Source organism: Theobroma cacao, chromosome 9 (genome assembly GCF_053813885.1).
Source record: "Theobroma cacao isolate CCN51 chromosome 9, ASM5381388v1, whole genome shotgun sequence".
Classification (NCBI taxonomy): Eukaryota; Viridiplantae; Streptophyta; class Magnoliopsida; order Malvales; family Malvaceae; genus Theobroma; species Theobroma cacao.
In genome coordinates, this window is record NC_142647.1 from 32,127,960 (window position 1) to 32,155,403 (window position 27,444).

At 31.5% G+C, this 27,444-nt stretch overlaps 1 long non-coding RNA gene across 1 annotated transcript; it reads right to left on the reverse strand.

Annotated features, from left to right (window-relative positions):
* Positions 1 to 10,745: 10,745 nt before the first annotated feature.
* LOC148760859 (uncharacterized) lies at positions 10,746 to 12,544 on the reverse strand. Its single transcript, XR_016028209.1, has 3 exons — positions 12,420 to 12,544; positions 11,690 to 11,763; positions 10,746 to 10,939 (listed from the first exon to the last, which is right to left on the reverse strand). It is a non-coding gene; the product is annotated as an uncharacterized LOC148760859 (long non-coding RNA).
* Between the last annotated feature and the right edge of the window lie 14,900 nt (positions 12,545 to 27,444).

Genomic DNA, 27,444 nt, shown 5'->3' on the forward strand with positions numbered 1-27,444 from the left:
TTTAAAATTTTTCACTTCTAAACCTCAAATCATACTCCAATACTCAAATCATACTCCAATAAGCCAAATGGGGCCAAAAAAATCTTTTCTAAAATTTTCATTTTATCCTCAAGTGGCAAATGACCATTTTGCCCCTAGATAGTTAAAATTTCGGTTTGACTCCAAATTGATCATCGAACTCCGAATTATCATTTTGAGTCATCCCTAGATCATGAAACTCTTAATTTCACCTTAAAATTCCTATTTGAACTAGTTCGAGGCTTAATCGACTTAATGGTACCATTAGGGGCAATATCATCTTTTAACGATTTCTTGAGCTTCCTAAATATACAAACATTCTATTGAGCATGTAAATAACGTCGTAATTATTTTATAGAACAGGGTTTGACATTTTGCATGCCAAGTGGCAGCCAATATGGGTTGTTGGTAATCCCTATGAGCCAAGTGGCAGCCAATATGGGTTGCTGGTAATCCTAAAGAAGCATGAAAAAAGATGCAACCTTGTTCATGAAAAAAAATGTCTTTGGTTCCTAGGTGGTTTAGATAAAATATTACCCTTTGTATGCAATTTCTCTTCTTTTGACTTTTCTTTCATCTTTATCTTGTATTTTCTCCTCATTGTCTTTGTCATGGACGGCTTGTCCATGAATTTATGACTTTTGACTTATCTTCTCCACCCATTTTATGTGTTAAAATCACATGATTTGGCTTTATCACCTTCCACCCACCACTCACATTTTTATTCTTTATATTATTTTTACTTTATGGTTTATTTATTCATTCCTTGTGCCATTCAACGTATATGTATATCTCATATTACTCATAACCTAACCTTCCTTAATTAGGAAATTCCCTGTTTTAACTTCAAATATCAAAATTACAAATAAGTCCTTAAACTTTTCCTTATTTACCATGTGACTCCTCCAACTTCCATATTTTACAATTGGTTTCTTCCAACATTTCTTAAACTCCAATTTCCTTCTACTACCTTCTTCTACACATGTATAAACAAAGTATAAAGTTTGTACTCCAACGTGGTGTCCCCAAAATATTTAAAATATTTATTTACCCGCACTATCTTTACTTAATAAAGACAAGCGACCCCATTAACGTCATTTTTCTCCGAAATTTTTTCATTCTTCTTCTCCCCTACTTAGATTGACCATATACTACTTCTTCATTGGAAAATTTCGACACTGAATAAAATATTAATATTTTAATATTATTTTATTAATAAAATATTATTTTATTAATAAAATATTATTTTATTAATAAAATTTCCTCTTGTCTCCTCTCGTCTCCTTGGTACCCAAAATACCTTATTATGCCTCAATTCACTTTTGAATCACTTTTTATGTCGTAAATTCTTTCTCGATAAAAATATTATTATTTTATTATTATTTCCTCGCGTGCGAAATATTTTATCCCAAACTATTCCTTTCATCTTTCATCACTTTTAAACATTATAATTAACCTCAATTGGCATCTGATAAGCTTTAGTAGTCACCATATCAAAGTACAGGGTATTACATAAAGATTCATCCTTATGATGTTATCAAGATTTATAGTGGGCTTATCGGAGCAGTCAAGGTCAATAAAGAAAATCCCGAACCTTATAAAGTAGTACAGAAAGGGGTGCTATAGTCAAATTAGTGACTATAAAAAAGGCGTTTCTTGGGAGGCAACCCAAGCACTCTAACTTACCTTCTTTTATTTTCTTTTATTTATTTTTATTTATTTAATTATTAAATTATTAACATTCTCTTTTATTTTTGCAAGTACAAATAAAAAACAAATTTTAAAAAAAAATTAAAAAAAGGGGGTAAGTCGCGGCTCTCACTAGGGGAGGCCGCGGCCTCCCAAACTTCAATGAACGTGGGTCGCGACCCACTAAGCTTTAGGTAGTGGCATAAAAAACAAGCCATCGAGGTCGCTGCTCCCACATAGGGTAGGCCACGGCCCCCCTTAAAGTGGGCTGCCAACATTGGGTAGCCCACTACCCAAACCCAATCTCCCCCCCCCCCCCCCCCCTTTTTTTATTTGGGCAACCACTCTCCATAACCCCTCCCCCCTTTTAATACAAGCTACCAACAATGGGTAACCCATTACCCAATAAAACCCCTTATTTTTTTATTTTTTTATTTTTTTATTTATTTCTTTACATTAATCTTTATTTATTTTCTTTTTGTAGTAAAAAAAAATTTCCTCATAAAAGTGAGAATGAAGAAGATGACAATAAGGAGGATGAGGATTAAAGCTTCTCCAAGATTCATCCAATCATCAGGGGAGTATTCTTTAGCTTTCCTTTATATTTTTCTAACATTGAGGATAATGTTAAGTTTAAGTTTGGGGGATGAATTTATTTTTCTAGTGGTAAATATTTTGTGAAAGTTTTAGATTTAATTTTATTTGCTTGTTTATCTAGATTTATAAATAATTTACGATTAGTTGGTAAATGAATTTATTATTTGTTTGAAACTTAGGAATTTATAGTAAAGTTCTGCCAATTTTTTCAATGATTTTTCTATCCAATGATGATAACTAGTTGTCTTTAACTCTTAGCTTTTGGTGAATAAGGTTTTTGTTTGGATTCATGTTAAATTCTTTTGTTAAATATCATTGTTAGGATGTGATTTCCACAATTTTGAGCACTATATTTTTTACTTTGAATTATTCTAAATATCTAGAAAATGTTTATATTATGTAAATTTTAAATTATGTCATGAATTCTAGAATTTGCTTGATTTTCTCTCGAGGTGAATTCCTAGGCAATACTTAGTTAAAGAGATGATTTAGGTCATCTTTGGACCGTTTGAGCCTAAAAAGCCTACCTTGTTAAATTTTTTTCCCTAGTATACCCTTTTTGAGTCTAATTTTTATTTTTTTTGTTTAACTACATAATAATTAAGCCTAACCTTAAAATTAATTCTCCAATTTTGGAACTCTCACTCTAAAGCATGTATATGGTTTTAGGAAATATAGATTGAGCTAAATATTGTAAAAGGTGGAAAGGTGATGTTGATGTGAAAAAAAAAGTTCAAAATATGAAAAATAACCCCACTACCTACAATACAAAGAAAATAAGTTTGGGGGGTGTGAAATTGTGAAGAACAAAACAACAAAAAGGTGTTGAATGAAGGAAAAGTTCAAATGTCACGACCCGGAACTCCCCATCGAGCCCATGACAACCGCCACGAAGCCTCGACAAACATTCTTCACCCCGAATGTCGATCGAAACCTCGCAAGGCTCTCGTATCAGCTTTCGCACTTCCCTGGTAAGCAATAGTTATCAAATATCAAAATACGAAGGATTACAAATCATTTTCAAATCATAACATAACATATATTTTTTTTGGCTCACAAGGGCATTTTCGTCATTTTTATCGAAAACCTCGAAACTTGCTAAAAATGTAGTAAGTAAGCCGAAAATATATATTTAATGATTTAAAAACAAATTAAATATCTAAAACGTTCATTTGAAGTGAAAATTTGACCATTTGAATATAATAAAAATATTCAATAAAATAAACTATTTTCTTATAAAAAAATTTTCATAAAACTATCGGTACATAATTCTTATAGCATAAAAGTTAATTATATTTATATATACTATAAAGCAAATAACCAAAGCATAAAATTTTTTTTACAGTGACACGTGGGCCCACATCTAACCAAAATGCATCGGAAGCTGGAAACCTACAGCTTTTACCGATTCGAGTCCAAATGAAAGTCCTTGTCAAAGTCAACTAACTATGGAATTCCCTAAGCCTGAAATGTGAGGAAATGAGGGTGGTGAGATTATAAAATCCCAATGAGTAAACAGATACCATCTAAAGTATCTAAAGCCGAGTAAATGGAGACAATTAAAACAAGTCATCATACTGTAATTTTATTACCTTTCAGTTCATTTCAACCAAATAAAATCAATCCATATAAATCGAGTAATCAACTTGGCTTATGAATTTCTTAAAACTTTGGCTCGTGCCAAAACTCGTACTCAGTGATACCTTGCGCAGGGCATCCAACTGAGTCCGCCAAGGCTGTTAAAATTTCATATACACTTAAAATATATTTTTAGTTTGAGAAAAATACAGCCGTTCCTTGGTGTTGGCTGAGTTCCCCTTCACGTGGTGGTTTAGCGTGAAGTGAACCCTAAGCTTTACCCCAGGAGATACCCTACGCGCCTCTCTGTTCGAGGTAATAATATAATGGAGTTTACCGTGCCCCTCTAATAGGCTGGTCCACGGAACCCCCTCTGCAGTAAATAATTAATATATAATCCACCAATCAATAAAATTCATTCTAACATGACATGGCAATTTATCGCAACCTAGCCTCTCAAGGCTAAATACACAGTATAAATAATTATAACACCAAAATCAGTTTAGCCATTCATGCTCATTTATTGTCATAAGCCATTCAATTCAAAACCATAAATTTGCAACAGAAGCAGACAGTCTCCAATTACTCTATTTTCAAAACTAATATTCGATTTTCCAGAAAATTTATAAAATCATTTTATAAAATCACAATTTCTCTTAAAACATAACAATTTACCATTTAAACCCATTTTCCATAAAATCACACAATTGTATAAAACTACTCTAGATAATTAAGATGATAATAAGTTCACTCACAGTATTAGGAGTAGAAATACTCCTATCTTCCGCCCTCGGGTGCAGTCTCTTACCCGAAACAATTGACTCACCACCTATCCATAATCCATGATACAAAATTCAATAAATTGTGTCAATTTATCATAAATTATTCCAGGCTCTTATCCATGCGTATGCACTAGATAGGATTTGAAATGTCTAGACAATCGCTTAATTACGGTGTCCGACCTAACTTGCCTATACACGGTGTAAATTCCTAAAATCCCCAATTCGACTCCAATTCCATCCATTTCAATTTCATCTATCCACTTATATCCACAATACCTCAATGACTGTGAATTTGGTCCAATTTATCAGTTCGAACTATAAATTACGCTTTTACCCCTAGTGGGTAAAAATTTCAATTTATTGCACCGAAAATTCCCATTTAATTTTCAACCTCATAATTCATCATTTTTCCACCCAATTCTCTTAAAATAAAGTCAACCTCATCCTCACATACCATTGGATAGATTCGGCCTAGGGAAATTCATGGAGAAGATAAATATTTTTCTTGTTGTTTTACTCATAAACATGCTAAACTAACACTAAACACTAACATAGCTCAAAATCAAATTTATCTAACAACTTTCTCTCTCTAAACCCATATGACCAGAATTGAAATCATCCTCAAATCACATGATTCAACCATGGAAAATGATGGGAAATGCATGGGAAAGGTAAAGCACAAGACAAATTTAAGAAATGTTACCTTTTTTCACTTGATTTTTGAATTTCCACCTATTTTCCCTTTAAATTTCTTGGTAGGGTTTTATTTTCTCCTTTCTCTCTCTTGTTTCTTGCTTGGCCGAATGTTGAAGAAGAAGAATGGGTGGGCTGATTTTTTTATGCCTTTTTTATTGTTTAATGAAATAATATTATTTTATTCATATTTTAAATATTTTATTAATTCATTTTTTTTTCTAGCCATCCACTTGTCCTACTTTTTCCACCATGCATTCCCCTTGACTTATCCAAGTCTTAAGTGAAATTTCCAGATTTTTCCAAAGTTTTGGTGGAGTAAATTTTTCAAAATTACACTTTTGCCCTCGAACTTTTCAAAAATTACATTTTTACCCCAAAAATTGAAAATTTACCATAATGCATAATTTGCACTCCTCATACTCATTTCACACTCCAAATAATTAAATTTGATCAAAATCCTTTCAAAAATTAAATTTTCGATTCTGGGTGGCAAAATTACCATTTTACCCTTTTTCTCCAAATTATACCGAAATTAAAATTTTTCACTTCTAAACCTCAAATCTTACTCCAATAAGTCAAATGGGGCTAAAAATCTTTTCTAAAAATTTCTATTTTGTCCCCAGATGGCAAATGACCATTTTGTCCCTAGATAGCGAAAATTTCGATTTGACTCCAAATTGATCCTCGAACTCCGAATTACCATATTAAACCATTTTGGGACATTAAAATTCTTAATTTCATCATAAATTCTCTATTTGATCTAGTTCGAGGTTTAAATCAACTTTTTTGTACCTCTAGGTACAATACCGACTTTTGTAAATTTTTTTTTTCGGGACTCTTAGCATGCAAACATGTTATCCATCACATGTATGTCATGACAAATATTTTTATAGAGTCAAGGTTGTCATCTTCTCCCCCACTTGGATCAACCATATGATCTTTCTTCATGACTGATTTCGACATCCAGCTAAATATTAATATTTTAAAAATTTTATCTTGTCTCCTTGGTACCTGAAATACCTTATTATGTCTCACTTGACTTCCGAATCGCCTTTTATCTCACCAATTCTCCTCCGATAAAATTATTATTATTTTATTGTTATTTTCTCACTTGCGAAATATTTTATCCTAAACTACTCCTTTCGTCTCTTATCACTTTTAAACATTTTAATTGACCTCAATTTGCATTCGCTCAACTTTATTTATCACTATATCAAAGTATGGGGTATTTCAATCTCCCCTACTTAAATAGAATTCGTCCTCGAATTCCCGTCGATGTTGCGTTATCAATCTCCTTCTATGATCCTACTCCTTGTTTCTTCTATAGGGACATTCAATTTATTCACCTCGTTCACCTTTAGTTCAATTAAATGCTTTATTTATGGCACTTATCATCCTTTGGAACTGGATCTGTAATACTTTTCATAACCATGATCTCTTATATCGAGACACTAAGCATGCCTTTATCACCATTATTAAATTTGAACCATAACTTCACCTCAATTATACTGATTTCGATCACATATCATACTTACTTATGTATTCCTAATCATCATTTTATTAATTCGCTCCGCACCAAATTTCTCAACCTTGATTCATCGATCTTATACTGGTCCATACCTTTCCTTTATTAGAGTTCCATTAAGAACTTAAACAATCCAAGGTTTACCTTCAAAGTCATTCATAACTTTAATCGTTCATTACATGTTCGTTAACACTTTAGCTCACTAACCTCTCTGGACACTATTTCAAAATCTCCTAATTACCGAGAACCATTCTTCACTTCAGTTAGTAAAATTATCAATTTCATATATACATATATACATGCATTTTCAAATGTCAACATCTCTCTTTATATATATAGGAATCCATGTGTTCACATGCGTTGGACTACATTCCCCCTTTATTCATCTGTATCCCAATCCTAGTTTCAATATAATAATTCTTATAGTGCATGTCAACCTTCTTATTATACTTGTGTATAACTTCATATCATTCATATAATTTCCAACCATATGTTTGAGTTTCCTTATACTATATATCATTCATCACAATGTCATCTCCATTGAATTATAATCTATTATGTGTGTATGCTTTATACTCCTATTGATGCCTCAAAGATTTATCTCAACTTGATCATTGCATCTCATGCAATATCACAATTCCTAAGAGTCATCCTTTTGTCCTTAATCATCTTTCATGCCTCTATATTACCTTGTATCTTTCTTGCATTACGATATTGATTTGTCACTTAAGACTCGAACCCATTTGAATCATGTATGCCTCAAGCATTTTCGAATTCCAATTTCCATAATATATTAGGAAAGTTTCATTATCTGACTTCATTGTCAGGGTCAACTTCTATCATCCTTTGTTCCACTCCTTCATATGAACATAACATCATTCTTCCGTAACCAATCTATAAATTGTACTTGAAATTGTAAAACTTAAAACTAGATTCTCCTCAAGTATTTTTCAATATTAATACTAATATCACTCTCAGCTTACAGCTTCTTTTTTTATAATTACATAACTTAGTGCTTGCTTTAAGGAGATCTAGAGTAAAACTTCTCTTGAGTATTTCCTTGGGAATATCTATCTTAAACTTATGTCTCACAGCATGTGATCCCTTAACTTGTGATTTAGCCGTTAGGCTTCTCAGCAAGTTTTAAAAATTTTACGTTTCATACTTGCTGTGTATGATTAGAATCTCTTCTCAAAGATGTTTATGTATTCCTAAAACACTTACTCTTAAAGATATATAAATACGTACTCATCCATTCAATCTCTAACTCATCTTCATAGGTTTCTAGGGTGTCACACAATTAGCTTCATGTTGTTCCTAACTCTTGTCATTTTACTGTATCAAAACAGATATTACAAATTCTCGTAATGATATTCTATATAAACTGATTTTCTATACCAGTCTCGTAATTCTTCCTTCACACTTTCATTACTTGGCATCTCATCTCAATATAGTCATCTCAAGAATCTTTTAATTTTTTTTCGCTTAATTATATGCCCATATACAAGGCAATAAAGAAGTTTTTCAATTCATTTGGGTAAACATTCTCCAAAATATTTAAGACTCCCAGATAACAAAACACAATGACCAACAACCAAAATTCAATTTGTAAGCTCATTATCGTGTCACTCCCATCTTACTCATGCATCATAAGCGTGAGATATTCGAAGCATTACAGCGTTGAACAGTCAATGCTAAAGTACTGTAGCTATTGGAAATTTTCTCATCAAAGTTATTTGTCCGCATTCAAAGTCACCACATCAATCATTCTCAACCAGTGGTTTCCCTTCTAGATATATATCATGAGTTCCATAAGTATAGGTACCTTCTATTTTCTTGTCATACACACTAAGCCAAATTAATACTTTCATCTCATGTCATCTTTTGACGTTTATCAACATTCATAAAATTCCACCTCAAAACATCCTTTCCATACAGTGTAATAAATTCATAATAAATATACCACTCCACACATAAGTTGTTGACTATCTACAACTTTCCTCAAATTTATTGTTATCCCTATCCAATTATCTTTTTTGTCTTATACTCTAGTAATCTTATTGACTTTTGGTATAATTAACTACGAAAATAACTCAGCTTCCTCCTTAATTTATTCTCGCAATCCTTATTGAATCAAAATTTTATATTCCCCATATTCCATGATTTAACTTCATTGGGTTATATTTGTGCCCAACTATTATCTCATAGTGTCATAACATCACTGAATAATCCCCTTCATGCTTAAATTACAATCATTAACGTAATCACATTATCCATTCCGAATGTCATTTATAACCTTATTGCTTCCTTCTATAACTTTCCTCAATAATTATATCACTAATTTATCCCTATCATACTAAAGATTCCCATATGCCTTCAGTTACTTAAACAGCCATTTTATAATACATTATAGTCCTATACTTTAAAAGCCAAACTATTTTTACTTTTTTGTACAGATAATTATTATCTCTTTTACACAACATCTACTTAGAGTTATGGTAGTGTAAAATCCTACGAAAATATTACATGTCCTTGGGATCATCATCTTAATCTGATCTTATCGAAAAATTCTACTCCGAGTCCTCTTGAAGATCCTCTTTCGAGTTTTCCTCCTCTTGAGATTTTTTCCTTTGCTCCTCAATCCAGGCTTGTTGTATTCTCCTATATTCTTCATCACTCACCGGTGCAGCATTTCTTCCACAACCGGGAGGAAAATGTCATACACCAGACACTTTTCTAAGGGGTTTACTTGCAACTGTTACTTTCTCCTTATCCTTTTCTGGTTGTCCCCTTACATTTCTCCCACAACCTGGTGGAAAGTGTCGGACTACTGTCACACTCTTCCTAGAACAAATATATCCCCTTGCAATTTCTTCCCTCGTCCGTTCTCTAAGGTGCTCTCCAGGTTGTTCCGAAAGGAAATCTTGTTCAATTTTCGATGTATTGGAACTACTCTCACTTTCAAAATTCTCGCTACTCTCGAAGTTCCCCTTATTATGAACCCATTCTGATAAGTTCTTAGGAATTCTATTATCAGGAATTTGGGATGGACCACCTTCCAAATCACCTGTATCAAGGTGCCATTTGTTTCTAGCCGTAGAATCTAGAGATCCCTCGCTATCATTATGAAAGGTATCGAGACTACCACCTATTCTAGACATGGTGTGTATGTCACCGGGGCACCTCAAAACCTATATGCAATCAAATAGTAATTGTTTAATTATTTATGCATCTCAAAAGTAGGTAGATTTCTATATGAAGATGCATACATTCTATTTAATCTAACCTAACTTAACTTATCTTAACTTAACTGGACTTGGGGCCAACCAGTGTTAGTGTAGATTTCTTAAAACAACTTTAAAATCAAAAACTTTAAAATCCAAAGCTTTGAAATCAAAATATCTGATCTCTAAATCATGCTCTGATACCAATAAAATTGTCACGACCCGGAACTCCCCATCGAGCCCGTGACAACCGCCGCGAAGCCTCGACAAACATTCTTCACCCCGAATGTCGATCGAAACCTCGCAAGGCTCTCGTATCAGCTTTCGCACTTCCCTGGTGAGCAATAGTTATCAAATATCAAAATACGAAGGATTACAAATCATTTTCAAATCATAACGTAACATATATTTTTTTTGGCTCACAAGGGCATTTTCGTCATTTTTGTCGAAAACCTCGAAACTTGCTAAAAATGTAGTAAGTAAGCCGAAAATATATATTTAATGATTTAAAAACAAATTAAATATCTAAAACGTTCATTTGAAGTGAAAATTTGACCATTTGAATATAATAAAAATATTCAATAAAATAAACTATTTTCTTATAAAAAAAATTTCATAAAACTATCGGTACATAATTCTTATAGCGTAAAAGTTAATTATATTTATATATACTATAAAGCAAATAACCAAAGCATAAAATTTCTTTTACAGTGACACGTGGGCCCACATCTAACCAAAATGCATCGGAAGCTGGAAACCTACAACTTTTACCGATTCGAGTCCAAATGAAAGTCCTTGTCAAAGTCAGCTAACTATGGAATTCCCTGAGCCTGAAATGTGAGGAAATGAGGGTGGTGAGATTATAAAATCCCAGTGAGTAAACAGATACCATCTAAAGTATCTAAAGCCGAGTAAATGGAGACAATTAAAACAAGTCATCATACTGTAATTTCATTACCTTTCAGTTCATTTCAACCAAATAAAATCAATCCATATAAATCGAGTAATCAACATGGCTTATGAATTTCTTAAAACTTTGACTCGTGCCAAAACTCATACTCAGTGATACCTTGCGCAGGGCATCCAACCGAGTCCGCCAAGGCTGTTAAAATTTCATATACACTTAAAATATATTTTTAGTTTGAGAAAAATACAGCCGTTCCTTACCCCTCTAATAGGCTGGTCCACGGAACCCCCTCTGCAGTAAATAATTAATATATAATCCACCAATCAATAAAATTCATTCTAACATGACATGGCAATTTATCGCAACCTAGCCTCTCAAGGCTGAATACACAGTATAAATAATTATAACACCAAAATCAGTTTAGCCATTCATGCTCATTTATTGTCATAAGCCATTCAATTCAAAACCATAAATTTGCAACACAAGCAGACAGTCTCCAATTACTCTATTTTCAAAACTAATATTCGATTTTCCATAAAATTTATAAAATCATTTTATAAAATCACAATTTCTCTTAAAACATAACAATTTACCATTTAAACCCATTTTCCATAAAATCACACAGTTGTATAAAACTATTCTAGATAATTAAGATGATAATAAGTTCACTCACAGTATTAGGAGTAGAAATACTCCTATCTTCCGCCCTCGGGTGCAGTCTCTTACCCGAAACAATTGACTCACCACCTATCCATAATCCATGATACAAAATTCAATAAATTGTGTCAATTTATCATAAATTATTCCAGGCTCTTATCCATGCGTATGCACTAGATAGGATTTGAAATGTCTAGACAATCGCTTAATTGCGGTGTCCGACCTAACTCGCCTATACACGGTGTAAATTCCTAAAATCCCCAATTCGACTCCAATTCCATCCATTTCAATTTCAATTATCCAATTATATCCACAATACCTCAATGACTGTGAATTTGGTCCAATTTATCAGTTCGAACTATAAATTACACTTTTACCCCTAGTGGGTAAAAATTTCAATTTATTGCACCGAAAATTCCCATTTAATTTTCAACCTCATAATTCATCATTTTTCCACCCAATTCTCTTAAAATAAAGTCAACCTCATCCTCACATACCATTGGCTAGATTCGGCCTAGGAAAATTCATGGAGAAAATAAATATTTTTCTTGTTGTTTTACTCATAAACATGCTAAACTAACACTAAACACCAACATAGCTCAAAATCAAATTTATCTAACAACTTTCTCTCTCTAAACCCATATGACCAGAATTGAAATCATCCTCAAATCACATGATTCAACCATGGAAAATGATGGGAAATGCATGGGAAAGGTAAAGCACAAGACAAATTTAAGAAATGTTACCTTTTTTCACTTGATTTTTGAATTTTCACCTATTTTCCCTTTAAATTTCTTGGCTAGGGTTTTATTTTCTCCTTTCTCTCTCTTGTTTCTTGCTTGGCCGAATGTTGAAGAAGAAGAATGGGTGGGCTGATTTTTTTATGCCTTTTTTATTGTTTAATGAAATAATATTATTTTATTCATATTTTAAATATTTTATTAATTCATTTTTTTTTCTAGCCATCCACTTGTCCTACTTTTTCCACCATGCATTCCCCTTGACTTATCCAAGTCTTAAGTGAAATTTCCAGATTTTTCTAAAGTTTTGGTGGAGTAAATTTTTCAAAATTACACTTTTGCCCTCGAACTTTTCAAAAATTACATTTTTACCCCAAAAATTGAAAATTTACCATAATGCATAATTTGCACTCCTCATACTCATTTCACACTCCAAATAATTAAATTTGATCAAAATCCTTTCAAAAATTAAATTTTCGATTCTGGGTGGCAAAATTATCATTTTACCCTTTTTCTCCAAATTATACCGAAATTAAAATTTTTCACTTCTAAACCTCAAATCTTACTCCAATAAGTCAAATGGGGCCAAAAATCTTTTCTAAAAATTTCTATTTTGTCCCCAGATGGCAAATGACCATTTTGTCCCTAGATAGCGAAAATTTCGATTTGACTCCAAATTGATCCTCGAACTCCGAATTACCATATTAAACCATTTTGGGACATTAAAATTCTTAATTTCATCATAAATTCTCTATTTGATCTAGTTCGAGGTTTAAATCAACTTTTTTGTACCTCTAGGTACAATACCGACTTTTGTAAATTTTTTTTTTTCGAGACTCTTAGCATGCAAACATGTTATCCATCACATGTATGTCATGACAAATATTTTTATAGAGTCGAGGTTGTCATCTTCTCCCCCACTTGGATCAACCATATGATCTTTCTTCATGACTGATTTCGACATCCGGCTAAATATTAATATTTTAAAAATTTTATCTTGTCTCCTTGGTACTTGAAATACCTTATTATGTCTCACTTGACTTTCGAATCGCCTTTTATCTCACCAATTCTCCTCCGATAAAATTATTATTATTTTATTGTTATTTTCTCACTTGCAAAATATTTTATCCTAAACTACTCCTTTCGTCTCTTATCACTTTTAAACATTTTAATTGACCTCAATTTGCATTCGCTCAACTTTATTTATCACTATATCAAAGTATGGGGTATTTCATCAAATGTGGAAGAAAAGGTGTACTTGTAAAAGGAAAATAGAGCTCTGTAGATAGGTCCTAGAATAATTATGTTCTTAGGGTGATTTAGGACACATTATTATCTTTTATCCTATCTTGACCCTAGCCATACATTACAAGCTTTATAAAGTTCTATTGATCCCTAGCTTTGTATTAGTCTACATCAGTGGAAAGAGAGATGAAAAGTAAACCTATGAAAAGCTAGTACTAATTTGATATTTATGTTGGCATAAACTCATCCAAATATCATGATATTCTTGGTAAAAGATTTCACACACACACAGAAATCCATTCGAGAATGTACTTGCATTAGAATTGAAATATGAATTTAAACGAGGCCTATATTTTTCCTTAAGTTAATGATTGATAGACATACTTTTGAGAAAATTATGGGGAATCATTGAGTTCGTATACTTTATCTCTAGTAGTAGTAGTAGTAGTAGTAGTAACTATATTTATTTTAGTTTTCATTAACTGAATTTGATTTTCGTAAGTTAGTTCTTTTCTATATTTTGCTCGAGGACTAGCAAAATATTAATAATATATCGAAATTTAGCTTTTTTTCAATGGATTTATGTATATTTCTAATGGAAATTCTGTAGGAATTCTTCGACGGAGTTCAGACAGATTTTGACAAAAAGTATTTCCAACAACATTTTTAGAGACAGAATTTCCAATGAAAAATTCTGTCAAAAAAACATTTCAAATGGAAACTTGACTATTTCCTACGGAAAATTCCGTCAGAAAAAGTCTATTTTTTCGTAGTGTATTATCCTTAGTCATCCCTTTTTAGCCTAATTTTTTTCCTTTTCTTTGTTAAACACATAGCTAATTAACCTTAGTCTTTGAATAACTTCCACTTTAACACCCATCACTTCTATGTACATAGATCATTTTAAGGAGTGTAATTGAGCTAAGCAATGAAGAAAAAAGGTAGAAAAGGTGAAGTTGTTGAGAAAAATACTCAAAAGTTTTGTTCACCCCACTACCTAACATAAAAGGAAATAAGTTTGGGGGTGTTAAACTGTGAATGAAAAAGAAATGAAAAAGAAGAAGAAAAAGATTAAAAATAAAAAAAAAATTGAATAAAGTGTTTAATGAAGGAAAAAGGTTGAAGAAAAGGGAAAATAGGTAATTAGGAGAAGTGAAAAAATAAAGCTTACTATAGGTTCTAGAATGGTTATATGCTTAGGGTGATTTGAGTTACATATTTTCATAAATCCTACCTTGACCCTGGCCATACGTTATAAGCTTGATAGAGTCCTAAGGATCCTTGAGTAAGTGTTAGTCTACATTAATGAAAAGAGAGATGAAAAGTAAACTTATGAAATTCGTGACTAATTTGAATTTTGCACAAGCATAAACCTATCCGAATGGCATGATATTTATTGCAAGAAACTACGTACACTCATGGGAATCCATTTGAGCACATGCTTTCAATTGAATTGAAATGTAAACTTGGATAATATTTATGCTTGCTTTGAGTTGAGGAAATAAGATAACTTACAAGGAAATTTAATGTGATCTTGGATTTGGTACAACCAACTTGTAGTAGATGTTTTCAACTTTCATGTTTCTTTCTTTGTTTTATGTTTTGCTCAAAGACTGGCAAAATATTAAGTTTGGGGGTGTGATAACTCTTTTATATAGAGTTATCTTGCACATTTTTTAGGCATAAAAATAGCTAAGTCATTGTGTTTTTAAATTGATTTTAGGTAGTTTTCATGTTTTTCATTAATAAGTTTAATGCATGTTGAATCATTTTTATTTCAAGTAATTTTAGTTCAATGTCATATTAAAAGTCCTAATTTGAGCCATCACTGATTTAGTTCTTTGTTTTTAAGGGTTTTCAAGTGCATAAAGTTTAATGAATGATGAACCATTCAAGGGTAGCTAGGTGAAGACTCTCACCAAACATGTTGCGGTATCTTGAGCATAACTTGGGATTAAGAAGTCCAATAAACATGATTCTTGAACCATTGGAAAGCTAAGAAGCAGAGTTACAACTGTCATGTTCAGCCTTGAAGTAGGAGAAAATCGTATCTCAAGGGAAGATACTACAACAGATTTTGCACAGTGGCAACATGAAGGAGCTAGCGCCTAGCGCCGCAACTTCGAGATGCCAATGCTTCCATACAAATTCCAGAGAGCTGCCTAGGCACTAGCACATGACTTAAAAAACTACAACTTTCGATTTTTTATCTTAAGGCTTTTAAAGGGATGTATAAATATGACTTTTTGAGCAGAGAAAAAGGGGCTAGAGTAGAAAAGATTTTCAAAGCAAAAAGAGGGATTCTACAAAAGAAGAAAGGAGGGGAAATCAAAGGAGATTTAGTTTCGAAAGCTGCAACAAATCATTTCTCTCACTAGTTTTTCCTTTCTTTCTCTATCTTTTGCTGTAGCAATGATTTATTTTTTGGAAATATTCAACTTTGTGGTAACTGTGATGAACTAAATAGCTTTTATCTAGGATTTTGGTGGATTTCTACATGTAACTTGAATTATTTGTTGCTTTTTTACTTATTTTGAATGAGTATATTGATGTTTATTCAAATATGAATTTATTGACTATTGATTGCTTGATCACCAATTGAATGGTTGTGGTGTCTAAATGAGACTTGACAAAGTTAGTTTAGATTAGACCTAGGCTTGGATACTATGTCTTCATATCACTTAGCAATTAAGTGCCTTGTTTAACAACTAGAGTAGACATACGCTTAGATACCACATATAGTCTAAGTAGAAATTGTGCTTAAAGAACCTAATTTAATTGAATCCTATAGACATATAGAGACCCAATTAATCTAAGCAATTGTATAAATACCTATACATAGTTTTGCACATGCTTTAGGATTCTAAACTAGCATCAACCTTCATTGAATTAAGTAATTAGAGAAATAACAATCTAAGTGAAATGTTGAATGAAACCATAATCCTAAACTTTTAAAATACAGCTTCCAGATTATTTTACCTTGCATTTCTTTAATTAGCTTAATCAATTAGTTTGTTTTAAATCATGTTCCATACTTTGGTTAGCTTGGATAAGGTTAGCTTGATCGAATTTTAGTACTTAGTGAAGAATTATAGCCAACTCCTCATGAGATCGACTCTTGTACTTATCACTTTATTACTTATTAACATTAAGTGCACTTGTGTATTAGTTTAAATTCATATAGGATTTAAGCTCGTAACAAGTTGCCTATCAAATTGAGATCATAGATGTTAATAAGCATGGGAAGCATGCCAAACTATGGATAAATGTTATTATGGATATTAATGAAATATATATATACTTGATGATGCGGCATAAATTTAATTACTATTTTACCCTTCTTATTTTTTCTTTCCCATTTTTTCCTTTCTTTCTCTTCTTTTTTTTTTTTTTTAGTTTTTCCCTTTAAGATTTTCTCTCTCAAAAGTCGACCATCTTTTCTAGAATCCGACTTAAGGCCATTGCCAACGCCACCATCTCAAGCCATTGGACAATTGACGATCGCCACTCGTCGGTGACCAAAAAATCCAAAATCCTCTTTAGCTTCTTTTTCAACCTTTGGTAATTAGGTGGTATAAGAAAAATGACTCACTTTGCAAATCCAAAATCGGCTAAAGCACAACCCCCAACACAAACAACTAAAACCACAAGCACTTAAATGTTACATAGATAGCATTGAGAAATTTTAACAAAAGTCTTGTGAAGCCAGAAATAGAGATGGAGCAAAAGATGGGCAACAACAACAACAGTCATTTCAAAGGAAATGAAGACATGGGTGTTGCAATTCTTAACAAAGTGATAAAAATAAAACACGAATCAAAGCAAAAACCTTTTAGATAACTTAATATGAGACTTGTTTGTTAGAAGTAAGCGTAAAGTAAAACTACCAAGAAGGTGGGTTAATTGGTTGCTTAGTAAAAATTCCCTCTTTTTCAAAAATTAGCTCAACTATGAAAGAATGAAATAATAAAATAGAGTATAAATTGAACACACAAAGAGTAAAAAAAATAAAAAATAATCAAAGTATTTTATAGAGATTCGGCCTTCCAATGCCTACGTTCTCTCCTATGATAGCATAAGGAGTTTGAATCCACTATTAGTTTGCCTTTTCAACAAGGTCACGCATAACCTTTATAACATGCCTTTTGCAAGATTAGGCGTAAACTCTATAACATGCCTTTTGCATAATTAAGTATAACCTCTATCAAGACACTATCTTTTTCAAGTTCAAGCACAACCTTTACACAAAATGTAGCCTTTTAAAGGATCAGACAAAACCCCTCTACCTTTTGCTTGGAGATAAAACCAATACAACAGTGGATTCTAGTGAATCTTTAACTCAAAAGATCTAGAAAGGTTGATAAAGAAGTTTAAGATCAAAAAAAGGTGAGTGTTTTTTCAAATATAAGGAGGATTAAGGAAGGTCTAAGCTCAAGTAGGATCAGCTAAAGAATAAAGATGTGAATTTTATATTTTTGGTTTGCTTAAAGATGGGAACTTTTTGATCTCACCTTTTTTCTTGTTTTTCAGCTCTTTTCCCCTTCAAGGATGATTCAAAATCTTTCAAAATCCTCTTCTCTTATTGCTTTAATGTCCTCAAGATGGTTATTTATATAACCTTTGAGATTTTTTACCCGTTAAAGTGAGTTTTGAATCATTTCTTGTATGTTTCAGCCAACTTGCAAAATTTTGTTACATTTGTAGAAGCAATTCTTTGTTGTTGAGTTATTAGTTCTTCATCAAGTCTGTAGCTTTTTGTCACTAAAAAATCGATTCTCCTATTTTGAGGTGTCGGTTCTTTTACAATTGGGCTTAAAGGTGACACCTTTGCAATCTTGGAGAATCGATTCTTTTGTTTCAAGGTGTCGGTTTTTCACTATGTTTTGGTACCCAAATTTCAATTGAAGCTTCTGTCTTTCAAGAACCGACTTCTTCTTTTCTCAAAATCGATTCTTTACTATTGATCTTTGCTCGAGAACTAACTTCTTCTTTCCCATAATCGATTCTTTTTGTAATCAAAGAAATAGATTTTGCTTTCTTTTCATTTAAGAATTAAAGCATTTCTTTTTAAAACTTGATTCTTAGGTTAACACATTTAATTTTGAAAACAAGAGACTTTTGAGAAAATTAAGAGATATTTCTTTAAATTCAAGAGCATGATCATCCATATTGAAAACATTTTCAAACAATCAAAGCATTTCAATATATTTTTCCTTTATGTTCAGCTTTAACAATCCTTTGAAGATTTTATTCATACTCAAAAATATCTTTCATCACTTTCAAAGTTCATTAAGTTCAATCAATTTTGTCATGCCAAAACAAGAATAAAGCTAACAATATCCCTTTTTTTGATATGACAAAATTAAAAATTAAATTTACTCATTAAAAAAAACTCTCTTTAAAAATATGTTCACTTTTTCATAATCTTTTTCTCAAGTAAAGCTCCTCCTGTATTTGTGCTTTTTTGAAAAGATTTACATTTAAGTTTAAAAGCACTTTTGAAAAATCCAGCCAACATAAATGTAAAGTTAAGCGCAAATTTACTCATTATATTTCTCTTCCTTTTTGTTATATGAAAAAGGAATAGAAAATTAAGTATAGTAACAAAAGAAAAAAACTCATAGACAAATAGAGCATTAGTAGCACAAGTTAAATATAATTATCCATCAACATTTAAGGATAAGATCATAAAAAATTGTCAAACATGTCAATCAATAGATATCAGAAAATATGTGGATGAATGTATGTGAATGAAAATCTGAAAGTCATCCAATAAAATTAAAAATTTAGATGTTTCGAGAGTTACAATAAATTTGTTCCACAAAATGATATTTGTCTTCTAATGGATTGACTTGAGAATTAACTATTTAAATCAAATTTCTTAAGCTGATTCATATTTTCATATTTTTGTATGTTTTTCTCTTTCATGCTGTAGCTTTTTCATTTTACTATCAAAGTAGTTGTCAATTTTTGCAATCAAGGAGTTCATTGTGTTTTGGCAAGGAGGATATTTAGTGTCAAAGAATTTCTTGGTATCATCTATTTCTGTATCTCTATGTTCAGAAACTTGTGCAAGTGTCATATTCTTTTGATACCATTTCCTTTCAACCAAATGATATTCGAACTCCTTTATTGCTTCTTTAATGGTCTTTTGATTTCAACATCTAATAATCAAGTCTGCATTATTGTCGAACTCAAGTGCATCCATCAATTGACTAGTCACCATTCCATGAACTAATCTTTCATTCTTTCCTCTAATTACTTCCAACATGTCTCTAAATGTGAAATAACTCTAGTTGATCGGCTTGTTTAGTTTGATGTGATGCATGAAATACAAATCTTCACTTTTCACAAATGAATATTCTTTCCCACTTGGTCTTAAGAACCAATACAAAATTAAGTGTAAACTCCTGTCATGAAAGTTTAAACAATTTACATTGATGGGTTCTAGTGGTGTTGGTGGAAAAAAGATGAAGAACTTTTTTTCTAAGTCATGCTCATTGAGTTCATTGCGTAGACTTTCTGGGTCTATTCCAAAATTAGGAACTCTTAAGACATGATTGATTATTGGTGGAAAAATACCTATTTCTCTTCCCATAATTGATGTAGTGAATGCGACCTTAGAAGTATATGGCTTTCCTTCATTGTCAATGAATGTAGTGTCAGCATTTGAATAGAAAACTTTGATTGCATTCTCGCGACAGGGTCTATTCTTTTCTAAAGTTGTCAACCAGCCTTGTTCTCTAAGATTCTCTAAGTATGGGAATTTTAGTGTGCTTAGGTAATCCAAATCAGTTGACTGACCAAATATCACTTGAAGGTGTGAAAACAGATACAAATACCTTTTTCTTTGTTTATGATTGTTGAAATTCTTCCTAAAATTGTGATTGGATTTTGATGATGATTCTCCTTTTCGATTTCTAATATAATTTCCATTTCTTGTTGCCATGATTGGTGATTATTTCGATGAACAAGTTGGGGTGAAGAGAATTGGAAAAGTTTCACAATAGTCTTGCACTAGAGTTATGGTAAATGAATAAACCAATAATATTTCTTTTAATCTTATAAGAAAAGATATATGGCACTTCATCTTATTTCTTCAAAATTCTAACATTCTTTAAGTGGATCTTGTCACTTTGACTTGTACAGTTATTTCAGTTAACTACTATGATCTTAATGTCTAACCTTTTTAGTGAAAGTCATTAAGATACTAATTTAGTCTTAGATTCTTTGGCCATTATGCCTAAGGGTTAGATAAAGTTGGATGACTTCTTATGATAAATTCATGCATTTCATGTCATGACAAAACATTCAAGACAATAAGAACAAAATATTCAATATTTAATTATTATTCTCACCTTGTTTCTCATTAATGTTTCAAGCTACATAAGGAGTTTCGAGTCCTTTGAAAAGTACTCTGTGCCAAAAGAATTGATTCTTCAAAATGAGGGTGCCAATTCTAGACATTCTGATTCTTCTTTTTATTACACTGATTTCCCCACTACACAGATTCTCAGTTTTTTTCTTTCTTTTGTATCCAAAATTTCTTTGGATCCTTTTGTTAGTAACCAAAAATAAAACTCTCTAAACACTTAGAATAAGGCTTTATTAGCTTAACTCTTGAAACTTATTTAATCAGTTTTCTTTTTATAACCTTCAAGAGCATTTTTTAGCATTTCATTCTCATTTCCTACATTGTTGAGATTCATCTCACATATTCTAAAGTCCATTTTTAATTTTTAATTTTCTCTTTCTAACTCAAGTTTTGCATTCTTCAAAAATTCATTTTCAACATTAAGGCTTGAAATTTATTCATGATTTTCCAAATTTATTCTCCCATACTTATGAACTAGTTCATCACAAAACCTCCTCAAATTCTTCAAAAGTATATTTGAACATACCATCAAATAGATATTTTACCTTCATTTCTAGATTCTAGAACAATAAGCTAGTTTTGTCACTTTGTTGTGAGGATTAAATCTTACTTGACTTATCATTGCTGACTCGTCTATTATTATTTTCAAACTTTTTTTCTCCATATATTTCTTCTAATCTTTCCTATACTTCTTTTGCACTATTACATGAAGAAACTTTACTGTATTCTTTGCTTCCAAGTGCAAAAAAGAGAAAGTGCATGGCTTTGGCATTAAGTTCCAACATGTCTAAGTGACTTGCATCCCATTCATTTAATTCTCTAGTCAACTCACATGAGCCATCTTTGATTATTCTCCAAACTTCAAAATCTCACTTGGATAAATTGTTTTATCTGTTCTTCTAATGATAACAATCTTTACCATTGAACTTTGGACATTCTGCTATTGATTTTTCTTTGTTTGAAGTAGAGTCTATGTCCATTGAGGTGACTTCTCCTAGTTCTTCACTTTCGCCATGATGGTCATTTTAAAAAACAAGATTGTTGCATTTTCCTTCCTCATCCTCAGTTTTTTCTTTGATAATTATTGTGTGACTCAAGCATTCAGCATTAAGATATTGTGAGTCATCCATTTGCATATTAGAAATGTTGAATCGTATTATGAATGCATGTACAAGTATGTTCATATGTATCTCAAATGATTTAGCAAGAGAATTAGCAAGTATGGATGCTAGGAAGTAGTTTGAGACTTGAATGTGTTGGAAAATATCCAAAATCTAGGTTTATATGAATGAAGTATCGATACTTAGGGAACAAAATGCCTCAAGAAGCATTCTATGTAAAAAGTATCGATACTTCCTAGAGAAGTATCGATACCTTCAGCCTAGAAAACATTTTGGATAGAAAATATGGATACCCATGGTGAAGGTATTGATATTTAAGGTACAGAACCTCATATTTTCTCCTTTCTAATGGCTTTTCATTTAGATTTAAGCCTCTTTTTCAATCCAAAAGATTATGTGACTTGGATTTCTATTTGATTCATGGGAAATGATATTGAAAAACATCACTTTAAGCATTTGAAAGAAAATGCGATGTTTAATTATGAGATTCATGTGAATTGCAAATTCATGGTTTATTACAAACACTCTCCCCTTATGGCTTGTCCCCTTCCTGCATTTACTCATGGAGTCTTGTGACTCATTTGTTAGTTTCTCTTATTTTTTTCAGATCAGTAGTGTGCTTAGATTGCTACTTGTGTAGGAGTAGCTCAACTTGTGCTTGGTAGGTGTAATAGTTCCTTCCTTCAAAGCCTTCTAATGTCGTATTTAAGTTTATTTTGTGTTATGATGATAACAAACTATGTAAATAGTTGAGATTACTTGTGTTTATGATACTCATGAATCAATGGTTTATGTTAAGCACCAAGAAGGGTGTATGACACATGTAAAGCCTATGGTAGTGAGGCCAAAGATGGATTGAGCACCAAGGTGTGTGTACAATGTGCACAATATGTGCCTATGATATTATTATAAGATGTTGTTGTTGGAGTAGGATTTTGTGGATTAATGTGATTGTGTAAAGTATGGATTTCAAAAATTTCTTTAACAAAGGAAGCAAGCAATCCAATTACACAAGCGGAAACACACATTATTATTATTGCAAGTAATATAATCACATCCAAAAAAAATAAAATAAGAATCTATTATGTAAGAAAACCATACTTTTATTTTGAGATTCTTATTTTTTGACAATACAACACCAATGAATGATTTCTTGACCAAATAAGTTTACCACTTATTCTTCAAGAATACTTTCAACTTGAACCTTGAGTGGACAAGGTGTGGAATGCAAGGCTACAAGATGGCAACTAAGTTTATTCTCTTTTCTTTGGAAAAGCTTGGAGGAGGAGAAGAAAGGAGATGGCTGAAACTTTTTTAAGAAAAAGTACGTTCTATTAGTTTCTTCCAACCTCTTCTCTTTTTATTAAAACTCTTACTTCAAAAGTTTAATCAAAATGAAACACCTTTGAATCAATCTTGACCATCCATTCAGAGTTATGGAAGCATCAAACATGCTCCATAATTATCAAAATAAAAATTAAAGAATAAATAATTTAATTCTTTAATTATCATTTAGAGTTCTTGATAAAATAAAACTCATTATTGAATAATAACTCTTATTTTATTATTATCCATCTTTATTTAAAAAAAAATTAATAATAAATAAAAGAGTAATAGTCAAACATGGAGTCTTTTTTTATCAACATGGATGTCTAGATTCATTTTGCAAAAATCCTCCTAAAATTATCTTAATTTAAGACAACTCTTGTCTGTAATAAAGACAAAAAATATTTTATCTTGTCTAAATTGAGACAAATATATTTTCTTGACTAAATTAAGACAAAAAAAAAATTCCTTGTCTTAAATTAAGGCAAACATATTTTCTTGTCTAAATTAAGACCAAACATGTTTTCCTGTCTAAATTAAGACAAACATGTCAAAGCTGCCAATTTTGTACATAATTTAATTAAACAAATTAAAACATGTATTCCAACTTAAACAAGTTGAATTCTACAAAAATAAGTGGAGAATCTATTTGGACATAGATATTCCAAACTCCAATAAACTTAGAATTATTCTTAATCTCATTAAAAATAATTCAAGCTTATTAACCATGAAATCACTCCACCATAGATTCATGGTTGCACTCTTGGATTAACTATTATTACAAGAAATAATCAATATTTGATATTAATTATTAGTTGTCCAATTGCAACCCTTATATTGTGAACTTTCATAACCATCCAATGACAAAAGGTGAAATTACCGTTTTACCCTTTTATGTCAATTTTGTCCCCTAGTCTCAAATTTCATCCAATTAGTGATTCAATACTCTAGATCTAATCTTTTGAGTATCCAGATGTGATGAGTAGCTAATTCATCAATCCACTGGGCCCATATTAATCACCAATCTTCTTGAAATCACAAGAAGTGATGTTAATGCTATGAACTCTATTATCTGAATATATGTTCCCAAATGTTCATCTCAATTATAATCCCAAAATACGGAGTCTAGATGAATGCTTTATGATGATCATGCTCATGGTAAATCAAAGATTATAAGGAGATTAAACATGAGTCCACTATCCATCAGGATTTCGGTTCTACTATAAGCAAATGCATAAGTGTGAGATCAAGATTTAGGTAACGGTAAAACTTAAATTTGATTCCCACATGATTCCAGTTCATGTTATAGTGTCATTACTCGAAGTCAACCATTTCAATTATTTGAGACTCATCATTCCCTTGAAATGAATCACATTCGTTTCGTTGGAAGTAATCTGGACACTACAGCCTTAACATTATAAAGTGATCAGCTTTATTATATGGCTGTGAACAATTTTTAGATTCAATTAAAATATATGTCTCTTATGTATGACTCTTCATACAAATGTATTTTAATATCTCAATAGAATCTTGGTACCTTAATAACTAGATAATGAATGCTTACTAAAACAAACTCTTCGTCTTATTATCAAAATGTACTTTCATTACAAATAAATTCAATGAATTTAAACATGAGAATATACTTGCTTTCCAGGGCACCATATTCTCAAAATTCCTAACAGTTGCATGACATTGTATGTGATATCAACTTCTGAAAGTAAAGGATATGTTTTAGTCATACTTCATCAGTTTGTCATTCCATGATGTATGATGATGCACTTAATGAAATGTGCCTTAATTGTGATGATGTGATTAATTGAATGATGAATAGAAGACTTGCTTATTCAATAGATATCTCACAATTGCAACATTTTATAATTCTCTTTGTAAAACATATCTTATTTCATGGACTTTTTATTTTATTAGTTGATTCACAAACATAAAGATAAAGAGCCTTATTTTAAAATCAAATACTTAAAACAGCATTAAATACTACAACCAACCGATTGGCTTTTTAGGGCATAAATTTGCACTTTCATTTGGACCATCCTAAGGATCTGAGTTTAATCCCTATCAAGTAAAACAAGGGTTCTCTACACCCTTCAACGTTTAATATCAGTTTTAATTGGACAAAAATTTTTGTTTTATCATTGTTGTGCACCAACTCCTATTCTCATTAGGATTTCTTGTTTAATTTGATTTAGTGTGGATTTGATTTCTTTTATTGTTTTAACTTGTTTTGATCATGTGCTAACTATTTGAATATGTTTTGGTACATGTGAAATGGATGAAACCCCAGAAAATATGAGAAACAGAGTAGAAATCTTATGTAATTTGTCGTTTGCAGACGAGACACAGGTGTAGGTGTCGTTCTTACAAGTGTGCCTTCACTTGGCACACATTCGTGACCCAAAGGAACGCATGTGCCTCCCCTAGTACACATTTGTTATTTTTAAGATTCTTACTGGTTTTTTATGGCTTCTAATTGCTTTATATCTCTAATTTGGCTGTATTCGGACGATTCCATGTAAGTTTGGACTCGGTTTTTTTCATTTTAGTGTTTTGTCCTTGTTGATGTATGTTTATGCTCTCTATAGGTTTTGTTTGGATTTTTTGCTTTAAATTGTGTTTTGGACTTTTTGATGTGTTTTAATGATTATGTTTTGATCCGATGTTGTTGGAGTCTAAATATGCATGGTTAGGCTTCTTATACCCCTTGTCAACTTTTAGTGCTTGTAACCATTTCCTAGTTTGATTTTCATGCTAAAATCAGTTCTGGATTTTATGTTTGGATATTGTTAAGACATGTTTTCCTCTTTGGTTTCATGTTTAACTACTTACAATTGCTGTGAGTTAAATTTTATTTGGTTGTTTTATGCTTGTTATTTATAATACTCTAACCCTTGCCAATTTCTTGATCTTTTTACGGACTTTCTACTAGTTTTATATTCTAAATTAATGAGTTTATGAACTTTGATTCCTGGTTATTTTACGTTTCTATTGCTTAGTGTGCATGTTAAGGGTTTGTTTTTGATAATCCTATAACCACGTTTTAGTATTTCGTTTTGATTCTTAAAAAGGAGCATGCTTTGGGTTGGTGGTAACATGTTCTCTAGTTATTCTTATGCATATGATTTGATATAAATTGCTACATAAATTATCATTGTGAGAGAAATTTCTAGGTACTCTCCTTTATTGTTTTATAATATGATTAGATGATAGTAGCAGTCAAGCTTCCCCACTTGCGTTGAATGGGTGCCTACTACCTTCCCGTACCCTACTTCCCAATCCACTTCTTATGAGGAAAGATGGAGAGATAATTTGGTCCTTTGCAAGGGATCAAGTTGTCTCTCTCATAGCTTTGTGATGGAATTGGCTGTGTAATCCATTTTAGAGTGTCGACTTTTGGACAAAAGGTTTCATCGACACCCATAATATTAGCAATGACAACAGATAAGAAATCCACTAATTTTGAAGTATTCATATCCGAACTCAATTACAAGATTTAGTACTCATACCTTAACCAAACCCAATTAACAATATCTATTAAAATCCAATTAAAACCAAGCACATTTATTATAAAATTTAATACTCATACCTTAACCGAACCCAGTTAACAATATCTATTAAAACCCAATTAACCAAACACATCTATTTAGTTAAAAATGATGTGGCTACTTACCCACAAAACCCAACTCTACTAGAATTTGAAAAAAAAAAATATCATTTTTATGTATTTTATTAGTCCAAGTCTTATTAATAAATTCAGAATAATTTTATATTTAGACAATTTATAAATTGAAATAAGTAATTTGTCAATTATAAGTAATCCAAACCTATTTATAAGCGTATTGTAATTTTAATTAAACTAATCGAATAGTGGTAAAACTTGTTTACATGCTACCCAGTATGGTCCCCACATGGCATATGGCCAAGTTTTGCAAGGCAAGTAAAAAAATAATGG